Below are 17,798 nucleotides of genomic sequence, written 5' to 3' on the forward strand. Positions count from 1 at the left end.
TACACTGTAGTTGTTAATTCAAGTCCAGCTGGACACTAAAGAACATCGCAAGAGTAAATTTAAGGTTGGTTGTGTACTCAAAATCTAACTAGTCAAGTAAGAAATCTTAAATTTGCAGACCTCAATAGATCTCTTTATGGACCATAATAATCATAATGCGTTTATTACTTCACTTAAAATGTGTTTTTTAGCCTTTTTCCTACAGAAGCCCTTTTTTCTTACAAATGTAAAAATAGCATAGAAATAGTGTAACTAAAACACATGAAAAAACAAACTAACCAAAAACTAGCAGACTAAATGAGGTCTTCCAAACATTCATCACTTCATATACTGGCAACCGACCTTAACAGTAACTAGCTGCATTTCATTATGAACAGCATGGATTTTAGACTATCATGCTACTCCTTTTAAAAAAAGGAAAAATGAGGCATTGTTTCAAACAAATGAAACTACATACTTCAACACTTTACAAGGTCAAACAAGTGTCAAAGTTTATCTTACACAATTTTACAATCAAGGAAAAGAGGAGACATTTTACTTCAATTAGAACTGAGCTATGTGGACAGCCAGTTAGTCAGCAAAGTATGCTACATGTATCCAAGTGAACAGACAGTGGCTCTCCTATGGCTCAGCAAACCTCCACACCGAAGTTATTGCAGTTGTTGTGCAGCATGAGATGATCTTTCACCAGCACAGTAATCTCCATCTGACATTATGCCAAGTTATGCTAATCACAAAAAAAGGGTCTAGACAAAAAGGGGTCTAGTTTTCAACATGCAAAACACAGCAAAAATATGAAACCCAAAAAACATTAAAACCAACTGCATGTAACTTTCTCTAAAGTCACAGAGACCAGATTCATAACATCCATAACATGAAAATGATGCTTGTTTTTTTTTAGTCTTCTAAAATTCTGCTGAACTTTACTGCCCAAGTCTTAACTTGCCATTTTAAGTCAGCTTCAAGATAAAGAGTCTACCAAAGAATAGACTAACTAGATCATCTAACCAGCATAGAATGTGCCAACACTGAAAGAAAAGTAATCTGAGTCACTGCAGGTCTCTCAGTAATGCTTCAGTAACTGGAAAACAGAGACATCAAGGACAGCAGAATTTGCAGGCATCCCTCATGACAAATGTGTCTGTGAACTCAAATCTTAAATTCAACATATCAGTCATTGGACTCCTGACAAAGCTAGGAAGAATGGAAGTCTTGAAGGGGTTTTATTGTACATGCTTTTGAACAGAGCAGCAATAAATAATCTATTTTCTTTTCGAACTCTGTTTAAGAACCTGCCATTTTCATTGTGCTTTTAAAGGAACAGTCCACGTCTTCACTCAAAAAAAATATATCTTTTCAGTTTTATTTATTTTTTTTGCTCACTTCTAAAGTAAGACATGGCACAAAACTTCTCTCATATGTTTCCATGGGACATAGAACAAGACAGTAAAAGAGCTTAGAAACTCTCACATACTGCTAATGTGGTGTCACAAAATACTCCAACATCTATACCTTCATCTTAGTCACTACGAATAATGTATCATGTTGATCTTCATTAGCAATGGCATAATTATCACTGTTCAAACATTGACTTCAGGTACTCTGACAAAATATGCATTTGTAAGAACCTCATAAAGGCTGCATGCCTGGAGCAAAGGGCACCCAAAACTGGAACACGAAGAGGCCCAACTGCACCTCCGCAGTCACGACAGACAGCATCAGGAATGCTGGGAATGCAATGAGACTCGCGTGGTGGTGGCTCTTTTTGGCTATATTTAATATAGCAAATGCATTAGCACTAAAAAGGTCACACACGCTGGAGTGTCAAGTAGTGTTTGCTTATGAGAGTGCCGCACACATGGCCTTTAAAAACATCAACAGAGACATGGAATGACAACTGTTGTTGTGCCAACAGGGTAGGGCGAGTCATGCAGGTCGCACCACAGGCATGCTGCTACCTGCAGAGATAACTTATGGGAAACCTGCATCTGCTTAATGACACACAGCATTAGGTAAACAGAGCAAATTTCTTCCAGGAATGACTCAGTATTCATCTTATATCTTGAATGTGTAAGACGGGTCCACTATGCCTCAGATCCTCTGCTGACATCACAACAACATGAAACCCTACAACAAAACCTACATTAAGAAATATGTTTTAGGGTTAATTTATGGTTAAACTTGCACAGGGCATTATGTCATGATGTCTCCCCTCCACAGGAAACAGTACCACAGCATTCCTGTCAAGGCTAACAGCAGAATGATCGTAACCTTTACTTGGTTCATATATACAATAATTCTTATAAGGACGTTGAATTTTGTGAGACACTTGCAGGGATCCAGACAGTGCCATGAAACTCATTCAAGTCTGAGAACAGTTGACTGATACTGTGCTCAAACCTGATACTGTGCTCAAACACTAGGCTTGTCACAATTATTACATAATCGCCTGATCACAACTGTTTGAACTGAAAGTAATTATTTTTATTGAGGAAACTACATGCAAATAAAAGAAAGCCTACAATGCATTTACTTAGACATCATGGGCTGTAGAAACTTCTTTTTGTCTTAACTTAAGATCAGATAGGTCAAGATAAAATTTTTCACAAATTTGTAATACAGATGCCAATCTTATCATAATTTGGTAATCTTCTCATAGCATGTTAACCTACTTGATTGAAGTCGACAATCAACCCCATCAGTAACTGGCCATAAGCGCACAGCTGAAACATAAATACGTCATCAAATAATTGTTATTTAGTCAGACAGTTAATGTTAGCTACCGTTACTGATGTAAAAAAGTCAAACAGAACTAAAGCATGATAAACTTGAAGTTAAGAAAACTGTGACCACGCTTTGTGCTGTTTATCCAGTTTAAGTTTCAGATTCTCAAACGCTTTAGGTGACCATGCTGTTATTCCTCCTAATAAAAAGCCACATGTTCAGCTTTGTATCCTCATTATTCACCACCATCACTGTAATATTTTACCTGACGAGTTTATCAACATTAACACACAAAGGTAATAAGACAGTAAGATGGAGATCGTGTCTGCAGTGTCTGGGGCTTTCAAAACGCTGTTAGGGAAAAAAAAACCAACACATTTTCAGTTTATTCAAAATACACTGAAAATGGGTACATCATTATGTTAGTTATAGTGAACTCTGCTGCCTCTCACTGCATAAAATGATAGAAACTGACAGTAAAACAGAAGTTAAGACACCTCTGGAGTTGTCTTAAAGCTAAGACAGAATTTAGGAAGTGTTATCTCGTTAGGAGACTTCTGTATTACTTTTTTCTTATGTGGAGTTATGACAAGGTTATGAACTTAAGAACTTGTTCAGTAATAGTTTCCATCCTGAATTCAGTACTAACTTATTTTGCCATCATGATTAAGTAGATAAGATTTCAGACTTAAGAAGTTTCTGTAATATGGCCCAGGTCTAAAGAAAACGTCTAACTTCTAACTTGTGCTATAAGCACCATTAGAGAGCAGCAGTGAGTAAATGTTTGTTTATTTGAGCTTAAGCTGACGGTCATTGGGAGCAACTAAGTATCAACAGCTAGAAAACAAAATAGCTAATCAACCTTAATCATTCTGTATTTTAACTGTTGCATACAATAAACAAAAAAATGAAACAATTAAAGTAATTGCAATTATTTATATAAAAATCAATCATCAGCTAAAATTCATAACTGTGACAAGCTACCGAATACAAATTCCAAACACTTTGATAATCACACGACACAACATGACAGACTCCTCAGCAACTGGTGGTGGAGCATTTGTCCACTTCAAAATGTATGTTTACACCAAAGTTTGCCCTTTGTCATGTCACACAAACCTAAGTCAAAGAGGACTTTACTGTTTATAAAATTCTGCTGGGGCTTAATGATGTGAAGCTGGTCGAATATTTTCCACATTTCCACACTCAAAGGCAAAAGGCAAAGCACTAGTACACTTAGTTTAAAAAAAAAAAAAAGGTACTCAACTGAAAGAAAGCTATGCTCAGCTAAGTAGGTTAAGAAGCGCTATTGGCCAGACTCCTGACAAAGATGTCATCAGCACAAGTGAAGGCAACACCCTGGAGTCTCCATTAGGTGGTTATTTAGGGCTACCTTAATCCGGCCCTGGATATTGTGTGAGGACGGTGGATTCCCTGTCCCTATATGGAATGATGGTGATTAGGGTGCATTTCAGTAATTTATTCATAGCTAAAACTCATCAGTATCATTATCACTCCATTGATAGCACTGGAGTGTGCATGCTGGGGAAGAGAGGTTTGAAACAAGGGCATCTACACACAAAGAGGAAATGTGGATCCCTAACATACAACTGTGTGAGTGATCAGGGTCGGAGTGTATCTCAGAGCATGGGAATCTCCCTCTCCCACAGAACAGCGAGAAACAGTGAGTCATGGGAAAAAGAGCAGGCATTACAGCTAGAGCTTTGCTCCAGAGTCACAGGGCAGGTCACATAGCACCACAAAATGGAAAATAAATTGGTCTAATGGAGGATGCCACATGTTATCCACTTCCAGTACACTTTGACTACGAGTTATATACTTTCCATGCAATCTCACTGTCAAAGGACACTGTAAAAGGTTACAAAGAACGTTTGATGGACAAGTACAATGAAAAGCAGATCATTATACATAGCACAGTGTGGGAAGAAGCTAGCACAAACACTGGTGTTAAAGGGGAACAAAAATCTAAACAAACAAACACAAACAAATATACACACACAAACACACACTCAGTACTCACAGATAGAGCTGGCAGGACTTCCTCAATCTTCCCCACTGTTCTGAGAGAAATGCCCCGAGCCAGCCAATCTGCAGTGAAAAACCATCAGCCTGTTAGTTTGAGCCCAACACTTGTGTTTATTTTAAGCCTTTGGCCTTTGCAATGCCACAAGACCGGTGGCTGATTGAACCAGCAAGTTCAAACATAGGCTAGATATAACAGTGTTTACCAAATTTAAGTCTATGCATAACTAAACCAGTCCAGGCTCCACCTCATAAAAAGGTTTTTGCTGGACCACCTAGCAGGCCGGCCTAGAAGAGCCAGTTTCGCTCACTGACTGACTGTGTGAAACACGCATATTCGAGGAGCATAGCTGGCCCACAGTAGGTGGCGGTAATGCAATGCACCCTACGTTAGCCTGTCAACAGCCATCTGTTCAATAGAAGACTCAGGCACCAGTTACACAGTGTTAGGTAAGATATGGTTAAGGCATTGATGCATTTCATGCAGGTGTGTGTCCTTGCTTGAAATATTATGTTCTGGGCTGCCGTTGCCATGAGCCAACAGAACGTTTATCGCAAACTGAGGGAGCTCTAGTGGCTCCTTGTCAGCTCTTTTTCGGCCGATTGAGCATGTTAAATCGGCATTAGCCAAGAGAGAGCTGCAGGAAACGAAAAAGAAAAAAAAAGTAGCCAACTTTAAGTGCAGAGTATCAGACTTGTAACACATTTATCACTATGGACAAGCACTTGTTAATGTAATGTTTATATCTGTATATGCAATGTATTTGAATATCAACAAGAAAATTTCTTGTAAAATTTACTAAAATCTAAAACAGCGCAAGACAAGAACAGTTAATTAAACTAAACAATGCATTAGTAAAAAGGGAGAGTGGCTCGTAGTAGTGGTAGTGGTAGTTAATACTTCATTCCCTGTTTAAACAGTCTTTTAGGTAGCCTTTTTTCCAGCCTGCGGCCAGCTAACAGTGTTTTACTTTCATTTTCTTGCGCTGTATGTCACTTATGAGATGGTGAAATGCTTTTTAAATGATGTGAGACTGGCTATTTAATTGTGAGATTACTTTTTCTTGGAAGTAAGAAGTAAAGATATCCCATCACAGTTTGAGAGAAGCAGTAATTTGTAATGCAATTTAAAAAAAAAGCGTAAAATTCACTGGTCAGTGATAGGTCAGCTTCCTTATTTGGAGCATAACCATAGTTTTGTATTCTTGGGGCAGATCATGTGTCTAGCCAAGGGCTAATTCTGGACCATATGTTTGTGAACTGGTTAACTTCATCGAAAAACCAAACAATTAAAAGATTTAGCTGGACAAAGCTACCTTCCCATTCTGAGCAAGCCAAGAAAATAACACAATCCATCACTTACTTCATGTGCAAAGACCTGCGTCCATACAACGTTGTATGCTCAAGACACTGGAACCCAGGTATGTGACTACGTATTTTCAGAGCCGTACCTAAGATTTAACAAAAAAGTGAAGCTTAAAGTTGAGGACTATGAGTTCAGCAGAAGGGACTGCATTAATTTGCAATGCATGCACACTGAGAGTAGTGGATTCCTATGTTACTATAACAGCACGATATCTCACAGAGGACTGGTGAATGCTGTCTCACGTTCTCCAAACTAGAGCAGTACACGAAAGTTACACTGGGGTAAACATTGCAGACCTTCTGCAAAATGTAGCTAATTAGAGATTGGGAAAAAAACCCAGTGATTGTATCTGCAGTTGAAAAGGGCAATAAATTGCAGCATTGCAATATATGTTACAGCAATACTCAGCATGTCGCAATATTTTTAAAATCGCAAATCATATCGTATTGTGACTAAAGTATTGTGATATTATCATATCGTGGGGCCTGTGTGTGTGTGTGTGTGTGTGTGTGTGCGTGCAGTTTTTTGGCAGTGTTGCGGGCATCAAATTCTAAATATGTTTAAAAACAAAAATACAATCCAGTTGGTCGCTAAAACATTGAAAGTAATTTTTTTATCAGTTAAATAAAGGTTTAAGAGAATTAACGAAATCACACATTTTTGTTTTCTTGTATCGTTTTAGCCAGTATATTCAACAAAGGCTATGGTCAACATCATAATTTATAACTAGCAATAAGTTAAAGCCCTCCTATTAGTTTATGGAAAAATATGTAAAAAAAAATAAATAAATAAAAATAAAAAATAATAATAATAATCTTGAAAATAATTTTCATTCATTATTACTGGTACTTTTTCCATGTGTTTAACATTCAGCCATTTGGTTAAAATGGTTGGCATTTTGGCAGTGAAATAATGAACTAATGAAATGATGATCTTTAAGGTCATAACTCACTGTGAAGTGGAATGGCCACATAACTAGTGCCAGATCACAATACCACATACATGGCCACTTTTATTTTGTAGTGGAACTCCAGGTTTCTATATTTCTGATCTTTTCTGCACTGTTAAACCTGAAAACATATTAAATGGAGAAAAGCACCACACACAAGTTGGACAGCCAGACACTGGGTTTAGTGACAATTTGAAAAAAAGAACACACACAGACAGTCATTAACATGGTAGTCATAAAGTTAACCCTTCAGTTTGAGGTACAACATAGCACACAGAGTTTTACTGGATGCTGTAAAAATTCTTCAGTTATACAAAGATAAACCTTGCCTTCTAAGTAGTGTTTAAAAATAGCCTGGTAGAATGTTATGCATCCAGAAAGAACATTAGTGGTTTTACCTACATCATATGGCATCCCCCCTGCACTCCCAAATGATGTTTAATTCACTTTTAACATAAATGCATTGCACGTACCATAAAATACTCACACACTATGAGAATTAAACAGGGCAGATTTACTACCCCACAACATCACTTTAATCTCTGCTTTCAAAGATAGTAGTATGTTGTACAACAATGCAATGTATCATGGTGAAACAGAGTAACAAATAAAAAGATAAAGCTAATGAACAAACAAACAAACAAAAAATTAAATAAATGCATGACATTTTCTATTTTTACTAAAAGCATTTGGGAGAAGAGGTAGTACAAACCTAAGAGCAGAGATTGCCAGCACATAGCATTAACACCTTACTGAATGTCAGCGTGCTCAGTTGTGGAAGCAGAAGTAGTTCTGTCTTGCCAGGACATTCCTGGCACTTACAGGTAATATATTAAACAGAGCTCATCTACTCCAATTAATGCTGATATACTATATTCCATCACCAACTAAAACAATGCTGTTTCATTTATGCCCAGTGGCAGCTTCTGGCAAGAAGTCTTCCAAATGGCATAGCAGGCTTTAAACTAGCCTAAATTAATGATAAGACATTATATTATGAATGAAAAAATGTTTATGTATTAAAGCATGTAATTTTTCAATGTTAAAAAAACTTTGAGTTCGCATAACAAACACACTGTGACAACAGAACAGATGAAATTACATTACATGCACGTGGCGCCAGAGTGACGTCATAAGGTTAGAGTGAATGAAGTATTAGGAGTTGTGCCTAAAAAGCTTGCATGTATGAAAACAGAATCCTGTCCTCCCACATTCACTTCAAGTGTCAAAACCTGGAGACGACAAAAGAAATAAAAGAAAAATTTTTGGACTTGGGATTTATCAATCATACCAAGCCTACAGACTTACTAGAAAATGTTTATGTTAAGGATGCACTGGCACAGGAATTTACCAGAAATTTAACAGAAATTTAACAGAAATTACCTGCCGATACATAAACAATTCTAAGATGCGGAAACTGAGAACAGATTAACCTGAATTAGCTGGATTACCATTTATCTGTACAGGGTTAGAGATGCTACAAAACGAATAAAATGCAAAACAGCACTTGTTTCCCCCAAGTCTTCTGCTCTTCAGGAGTACGATAAATACCAGTTTGAATTATGAGTAAACCTAAATATCTGTCAAATATTTATGTATGTAACACAAAATATTTTACTAGAATTTTGTTTGTTCATTTTATTGTGTTTTGCTGGTGCTGCGTGTGGCACATGGAAAAAAAAAAGGCTCAACGACTATTCTCTAGATTCCACACTGCATCTGGGACACAGTGCTGCCATGCCCACACAAGCTGTGTGAATGCTGTAACCTGATGTTACACGCCAAAATGAAAGGCAAGAAGTTCCATCTCGCTCATGCTGTGATTTACTCTGCTCTTCAGCTGCTTGCAACACACATGCATGGCTAAACAACCACTCTGTCCTTAACGACATGTAAAACTGTGGTGGCTACTGTCACAATGAACACAGCATCACCATAAAAGGGCCTTTTAGGGAATGCTGACTGTTATTGTAACAGCATTACCAATTCCCCAAAAATATACATACTTACACTGTGCTGTAAGTACCTATTAGTATTTTTATTTTTCATTTTGCAAAATACATTTTTGCTTTGCTGTAACAGAGACTACAGTGATGCTCTCTGTAATCAAGGAATAGAAGATTTGAGAACTGCTGTTATTTACTAATGAATAAAGTTGCTGCCCATCCAATCAGAGACTAAAATTAAATATCCAAAAACTTTCATGGGGGGTTGGGGGGCTGCACGCCTACAAGTGCTTTAGTTTTTCAGTTCTCTTCCTCATGGCAGCGACAACAGTCACGATTTTCAGCCCACTCACACAGAAAAACTTCCTGTCTCATTTCAGATGGAGAGCTTAATGTGTTTGCTGTAGCTGCACTGTTCTCTCTGTGGAGACTAACTGCATGCAGCATTCACACCTCTCCATGAACACTGGCTGGTCACGAATCTGAAACAATGAACGACTGGATGATTCATCTCAGAACAGTGGTTACGTTCTGCCAACAGAACTGAGTGGGTGCTATCTGTTACAACTCTAGACGACTACGGAGAGACATATTAAATACTACTTGTTAACTTCTGCTTTAGTTTTGGACCATCTTGAGTGTTCTAGGCCCAGATTCCAAAACCACTCAATACCCACGCACAATGAATGTATTTATTATGGAAGAATTTAACAGAATCTTTAACAGTAACCAAATAAAGAGACGGTCTACTTCAAGCAGAATGCTGAAACATCAATCAGCCCTTGCAACAATATTTCTGAAAAGTACCTTTGAAAGCTGTTACAGTGCAAGTGTGACACAGAACTGTATCACACATTTTACACAGTTTCTTTAAGTACATTGAAGCAGATGCTGAGCACTTTAAAGCTGAACTGTGTTTCACTCTTCTTCATTCACCTAAATTAAGTGTAGGCATTGTGTAGGAACTCTTTGTTCCAGCCGCTCTTTGTAGCAGCCATTCTTTGTAGTGCTACATGTAGGGGTTTCAGAAAGGCATCTGCCTAGAGCGTAAATGTTCAGAACACTCAGACACGTGCACAGAACAAAATAATAACTTACATGGTATTCATGCCTCTTCTACTTCACATCTTAATTATGACATAATTGAATGTCTTGACCAAAAAAAATAAAAAAAACTGCGAATTTGTGATGGCAAATCAGAAGTTCAGGACACACCAGACTTAAACTGAAATGCCAGAAAATCCAGCATACTTGACAACAGAGCACAAAGGCAATGATATTTTTTAAGTTATGCTTTGCACTGTGGCATTGGTACTTGTGATTTTTTTCATCACGTCAGAAACTGTACAGATGTGGCTACAGATGGTGTTAGCGTGCGGATTTTCCCTTTTCGCTTCTGTTGTTCTGCTGTATTCTGCACGCAGACCTGCCAACCTTGGGAAAATATTGTGAGTAGCAGAACAGTGTAACACTTCACATGCTTTATTCACATGTTGACATTCGTTCACATGTTTGCACGCTTTCATGCCACTTCAACATATAAATCAGCTATAAAGAAATCAATACAACCATATATTCTTGAGAAGAACTCATTTAACAAAGACATATTTGCCCTTAGGAACAGACAGTTGTTTGTGGCCATGTGTGAACAATCTGACGTCAGTTGAGGTTGAACCCCTGGTTTCTGACTCCCTGTCTTTTTACATTTACATCTTTTTACATACATACACATCAAGCATTTTTACCTCTCAAGTTTTGGAACACATCATACAGATAACTGAAAATCACAAGGTCTGAGGCTTTCTCTTCCTCTCAGTGTCCTCCTCATCTGATGTCATGTTTATTTTAACTGTAAGGCACGAGATGTTTGCCATTCACACCTCCCAAAAAAACCTACATCCAGTTTTTTCCACCGCCATGGTCGATAGCAAAAACTGAACTCCTGATGGAGTGTTCTGCTCACCGCTGCGGTTTGTGAACCAAAGTTCACTCCTCTGCCCCGCTGTGCTCTGACCAGCACCTCAAAGTGAATCACACCGACAATTAGTTCTTAGAAGAGCGCTTATCATAATTAATGTATTTATTAGTCTTCCTTTTTTTCCCAAAATAAATAAATAAATAAATAAATAAATAAATAAGTCAAACATTTTTTAGGTAAGAATTAATACAAAAAAATCATTATCATTCTCTCTATCCTTACTTATTTACTCTTTGTTACTATAGTTTTTAGAACAAATTTTAAGGTATACATTAACTAAAATGTCTGTTGTACATCTAGTGTGTTTTGTCAATATACCACATCATGTTGCTTGATATGGATCATTTCGTAAAGTTGTAGACAATATCCACCCCTATCAGCAGAGGTCCTCAGCAGAGGAAGCTAACATTGTATAACTAGGCAATCCATCCACCAGACAGGACTTAAACCTGCAATCCTGGCATGAACACCCTGGTGATCACAATGTCAGCGTGCTGCATTATATAGCAGGCTTGGGCGGTATCTATTTTTTCCATACCTTCCTGACAGCGGAGTGATTTTGCAGACTCATCGTTATTTCAAAATCGAAAAACAGAGTTCGCTTTACGTGGCTACCAAATAAGTGAACACAACGCGCGATTTTCAAACTGTTATTCAATAAAGGTCAAACCATCTATCAAACAACTGATAAACGTTAATCAGTACTACTAACAGAAGAAAGGTGCTGGTTAGTTAGTTTCACTAGCATGCTAACAGCTCTGCCCACCACAGAGTATGTTTGATTCTGGCTAACTGAAAGCAATGACAAGTTTAGATGATTAGAAATAATGATTTAAATCTGAAAAAGTAACACTTAGCAACGCTGAAGGGAGAGAAAGGCTAAATTAAACCTGTTCTGTGGTGCTGGGATATTTAGCCTCATATGCTACCTTAATGTTAGCTTAGAGAGCAGCTACAGACCTAAACAGTGCCACAATCACAGAATAGGCTTGATTCTGAAAATGAGCGCTCTGCTCATGTATGTTCTGATGTATGCAGCTCTTCGCCATGTCTAGCTGCTATTATGCTCAGTTTTTCTGAGGCTTTTTTCTGGCTCTTATCAGCGCCACCTGTCAGTGAGCCCTCTAAAACTAAATGGGTGGAATGTGTTTATTATGCGTTCAGACATGGACCAAAAATTTGACACATCATTTTTAAAGACAACATTTTTCACATCCTGTGGTATACCGTATTATCGTCATACCTCACAACCCTAGCACACACCACTTTTTACATTCTAAGTGACTCAACAACTCATGATCTGTGTTCTGGATAACATTTTTTATTATTAGTAGTAGTGTTTTATTTTTTCCCCAGTTTTCTCTTCAATTTAGCCACATCCAACTGTACCCATTAGTTAGGATTCCCCCAGTCACACGATATCACCAGCGCTAGGAGCGTCCTCCGCAACTTCCAACGCAACATCGTTGGACAGCTGAATGCACTTGGAGGAAAGAGCCAACTGCCAGCTAACAGATTGTTATGTCAGCTAACGGACACCTGCACTGGCTACCATTGCGCTGAGTGATGCAGGGACACAGGGGGCCATCCTACCCACCCAATTGTGCTCACTTGGACTCATGGCCACGGATGGCTGTAGCATCACCAGTGATCGAACTCGCATTTTCCTTATGATAGAGCCAATGCTTCGATGGTTGCACCACTCGGGAGCCCCCTGGATAACATTTTTAAGAATGATTTTACACAGTCTTTCCAAGTTCTCCCAGTCATGACATTGTGGCACCGCCCAAATGCTCTGGAGAGATGATGCTGATTAGCTGGGGGCACTACAGCCCTCAAATCAGCTGTTGTGTTTTGCGAGTTCAAGTTTAGTGCAGCCTGCATGTTGTGCATTTTTTCAAATTGATGCATTAATTTGGGGTCACTGCTTCCTCTCCTTCATTCCTCCTACAACAGCAATCTATATAAGCCATATAGAGTAATGACTGGCAGATGAGTTAAGGTGCGAGCACATGGAGAAAAAAAATTCTCTAACTGGCATGGCTGAACAGCAGCGCTTAAACTCACTTCAGTATCTTCTGCGTGCATCAGCACTACTTGATTACTAGCTAACTACTACACAGATCATCCACATGAGGTGTTGGAGTGTTGGCTTGTCAAAGTCTGCTAAAAAATAAATTCAAGCCTAAATAAAAAGCTACTGTTTGGTTTATGATAAGCAACACCTGGCAGTATTTCATAAATCTCTCATTCTGAATTTCCTCAGCCACAAACCCAGATCCATGGTTAGCTAGTGAATGCTACCTGATCCACTCATGCGCTGTAAAGCACTAACATCAGAGGAGAATACAGTTGCATACAAAAGTTTGGGCACCCCTGGCCAAATTACATATTTTATTTTGAAGGGAGAAGTAAACACAAAATTTGCTGCACGCTAAACAAACTATGTTTTAAACTATTTAAGAAAAAAAGCAAAAACTTTCAGTCTCAAAACTTAATTAACCTGCTAGGCCTAAATTGACTTGGTTAAGTAGGTCAAGAATTGTCATTAAGAAATATCAGCTGATGACAATTCCTGAGTGTGATAAACTCTGACACTTCAAATCTTGTGCTAACACTAAACAACCATTGGCTCCACCAAGCAGCTGGCTGCGGATCTGAAAATGAAGATAACTCATGCCCACAAAGCAGGGGAAAGCTACAAAAAGATATTAGAGTACTTCAAGCTTGCAATTTCCACTATCTGAAATGGCACTTAAGGGCATCTGTGGAAGTCAAGGCAAGATTTGGAAGAAAACTCCAATATCTAGACAAAAAGGCACAGCAAAACAGGAAGGAAGGTTATCTGGCGTAAGAGTGGCGGTGAATTTTTCTACTGTGCAGAATTCTTTTCACAAACATAATCTGCATGGAAGAGTTATCAGAAGAAAACCTTACCTCCAACCCCAATACAAAAGTCAATGTCTGAAGTATGCAAAACAACATTTAGATAACCCAGAAATATTTTGAAAACAAGTGCTGTCCGCTGATAAAGTAAACATTTAACTCTTCGGCCACAATCACCAAAGGCATGTTTGGAGAAAAAAGAGCAGCATTTGATGAAAAGAACACCTTGCCAACTGTAAAGCATGGAGGTGAACCCATTATGCTTTGGGATTGTGTGGCAGCCAGTGGAACAGGAAACACTGCACATGTAGATGGAAGAACGGATTCCAATAAAATATCAGCAAATTCTTGAAGTAAATGTAAAACAGTCAGTTAAGAAACTAAAGCCTAAAAGAATCTGGCTCCTGCAACAGGTATCAAAACACACCTCAAAATCCGCCATGAAACAGAAGTGAAGCTACAGCTTTTGGAATGGAACTTCACTGAAAATGTATGGGTTGATCTTAACCATGATGTGCAAGCAAGACAGCCCAGGAAAATCACAGTACTACAAGTGTTCTGTAAAGAAGACTGGGTGAAAATTCCTAGAACAAGAACAGAAAGGCTCCTATCTACAAAAAGTGTTTGAAAGCTGTGATTTCTGCCAAAAGAAGTGTTAATAAGTGCAGACTTACTAAGATGTCCAAACTTTTGCACATGCCACAATTACTATTTTACTATTAATATTACCATATTGTTATATTGTTAAGTTAATCATATAGAAAGGATTTGTGCATAAACATTTGCAGATTTTTTTACGCAGAGGTTGTGTTGACTTTTCCACTTTAAAAATCAACAAAATATGTAATTTGGCCAGGGGTGCCCAAACTTTGGCATACAATTATCACATCTATATATTTAAATCATGTATTTGTTTATATCATCAGCTACAGCCTATTTAGCCAACCGTATCTACTTTAGTTACCCCGAGTGAAGTAGCTAGTAGGAGTGGGCAACGATATTCAATTGTTATCATGATAAATTATATCACAATACACTTTTCTGAGCCTATCATGAATACTGTTAGTATCTACAGAACACTGACAAACAACACGTTTCATTACAAAGTGGGCATGATTAGGTCTGTTTAAATGGATTTAGTGCAGTGCAGTTAGTAAAATATTGAATTAAAATTATTGTAGATGTAGGTTCAATATTATAATAGTATTTTTCTATGTTCCACTTCAGGTTCTATTTTGTCTATTCCAACTTGTTGAATCTCAGAAAAATGAAATGTGGTGCATATTGTGTATCGGTAAAATGTCTAACTATCATGACAAGATTTTTTGCCACATCGCCCACCCCATTAGCTAGCTTGCCATCATCTTTAGCTGCATGGTCTAATATGACATATAATCTATGAAGATGACTCATCATTTTATCATTTCTTTATGGTTTCCAATATTCACTTGTTTATTTCTTGTCAGGATGTTTTTTGAAGAACTGGGTGGGTTTTACCTACAGCAGGAGTGCCTGGTGGCACTGGGTGGTTATTGTGGTCTCCCATGTTTATTTGTCTCGACACTTGCACTGATGACATTCTATTTGCAATTATCCTTCATTATGTTCTACATATATTACACAGTTATTTATTATAGTAACCAATAAAAAATAAAATGCAAGTTATGTGTGTTGTGTGTTATATGTTAAATGTAAGTTATTTTACAGTTATTTCAGCAATGAACGTTGTGTATTTTGGCATGATGTGATCCATTTTTTGGATTTTTTAACGGCTTCAAACCAAATATAGTGCTCCTCAGCACAACATTCACTTCAGAGCATGCCAATCAGCACCCACACAAACAGCAAGTCATATCAGAGGGATTATGCTGCACCAGGGAAAAAGCAACTGGTTATGTAAAGGGACAGGTGTGAGAATTTCTAGAAACTTTAGACTGGAATGCAGACTCTTTGTTTAAGGTACGCTTGTGACAAGGCAGTAGGATCTTTCAATGCCCAATATTCCCACATAATTTCCATTATTACCTATTAGTTTCCATTATTTATAGAGGAAAGTTTCCATCATGGCGGGCATTTACGCAACACAACTGCAAACCATGGAGAAGCACGGAAACAACCGTTAACACAATCTTCTATTGTTTTTGGTACACTGGGCATTTTATTGCATTCGTAGTGATTCCCACAGGTCTAAGTGTAACAATCTGCAGCCTGATGTTTTCATAACAATACAAAATATTTTTACTTTGGATGTATTCTTAAAATGAAAAAAATATATAATTGGGTTGCTGTCAATATATGCTGGTGGTGGGATAGTCTTGTCAACAAAAGAATGCAATTAGTCTTGTCAACAAAATGAAACCAACAGACTTCCTAATCTGAAAGACAACGCCACAGCAAGTCATACGACTAGGTCGCAAGTTCAACCTTCCGGGCTACTGAGAGGAGAAATTAACCATGAGAGTCTGCCGGTGACTGTACTGTCATCATCCTCACATGCTCTCACTGGCTCAGCTTCAGCAGTGATGGAAATTGACAGAAAGAACAGCAAGCATAGTTAATGTGCCAGCTCTCTTGTGGCAGATAATATGTGTTAGCACAGTCGCTGCCAAAAAACAGAAAGAAAACAAGAGGAGACATCTGGCACAGGAACACACAACTGCGTGTGCTATTGCTGAATTGCCGAGTTTGCATCAGTGTCACTAATTTCCATCTGCTGTAGATTACCAGCAATTTATGGAGGGTGAGCTTGAAAGGGGGTCCAATCCATCCACTATAAAGAAGCCCACCTGCTAAAGCCTATCTTTGGCAAATTTCAGATATCTTGATTTTTCTCCAGAACTTTGTGTACTTGGGTTTAATTTCATTATTTTCCTTCATCTGGATTTCTTGGACACAATGCTACTGATAGTCATATCACAGTGTTCCTCTATGCTGGTATTCTGTTAGAGCATTACTGAAGGAGTCTGAAACACAGTAAGAACAAAAAGACCACCCATAAGAGAGACAAAATTGAACTTGAGAAGGTTCCATCCTATTTCCTTGAAAAAAAGGTTTGACTAAATTACTGTCCTCATGAGGTTCTTATTGTCTTAACATTAGATTCCTCCCCTGATAAACTGTAAACACAGCACAAATATGTAACATAATCATATAATCTAGTGGTTCACAATCTAACAGTTCCGCTGATTCACAGCCCTGCAAATCCACAAAGTACAGGCAAGATTAGTCAAGAATTCACTTTACTTACCTAGTAAGTGCAAACGTAAATTTCACATTTTATTTAGGATTTCCCTTGATTTTATGCAGCTATTCCACTGTCCTGAATGCTCAACAGCTGCAACGTTAATAAGTTAGCTAACAAGCTAGAACAGCGCGTTGGCCAACTGATAGTATTCTGATGACATCACAACTGCGCTGCTGCCATTTTGGTAAAAAAGGTCAAGTTCATTCAGCAGTGCTGTGGCGGTTTGTAATGAGATAAAGCTATAACCAGTCCAGCAAAGGCAGTAAAACAAGTTTTTGGATAATTCATTCATTCATTCATTCATCTTCTAAGCTGCCTGTCCTCCTGGGTCACGGTGGGGGCAGGGAGGAGGGTTAGGGGGCAGAATGCAGGAAACACCCTAAACAGTCCATTGCAAGATTTTTTTTTTTTGGATCACTTTTTTAAATTTCATTTTTAAGGCTAGTAGTGATAACAAATAAAAGCTGAAATCTAAATGGCTGAGATTTTCCGATGCGCTACTAGGCCCAATCCCATTTCTTTTTTTACCCCTACCCCTTGTTTTCGAGTGTCACTCTAACCCCTTGGAACTGAGTTAGTGGTTGAAATCTTGCCCTACGAAATGGGACAACCCTCAAATGAAAAAAAAACACTGCTTCATTGACAGGCTACTAGCCTGTTAT

General features: G+C 38.2%; 1 protein-coding gene across 4 annotated transcripts in view; it reads right to left on the bottom strand.

The window, feature by feature from the left end:
* The window catches only part of ncalda (neurocalcin delta a), a 45,396-nt gene that overhangs the window by 24,783 nt on the left and 2,815 nt on the right, over nucleotides 1-17,798 (bottom strand). Inside the window, exons 1-3 of one of the 4 annotated variants that reach the window (XM_036585112.1) lie at nucleotides 7,086-7,257; nucleotides 6,131-6,218; nucleotides 4,766-4,833 (exon numbers count right to left, since the gene is read on the bottom strand). The exons of 1 other annotated variant lie outside the window; for it this stretch is intronic. The gene's annotated coding sequence lies outside the window, so the exon portion shown is untranslated. Of the gene's footprint in view, nucleotides 1-4,765; nucleotides 4,834-6,130; nucleotides 6,219-7,085; nucleotides 7,258-17,798 lie in introns of those variants that run through there. 2 more of the 4 variants (XM_036585103.1, XM_036585122.1) reach the window with 2 other exon arrangements.

Source organism: Colossoma macropomum, unplaced genomic scaffold (genome assembly GCF_904425465.1).
Source record: "Colossoma macropomum unplaced genomic scaffold, Colossoma_macropomum, whole genome shotgun sequence".
Taxonomy (NCBI): domain Eukaryota; kingdom Metazoa; phylum Chordata; class Actinopteri; order Characiformes; family Serrasalmidae; genus Colossoma; species Colossoma macropomum.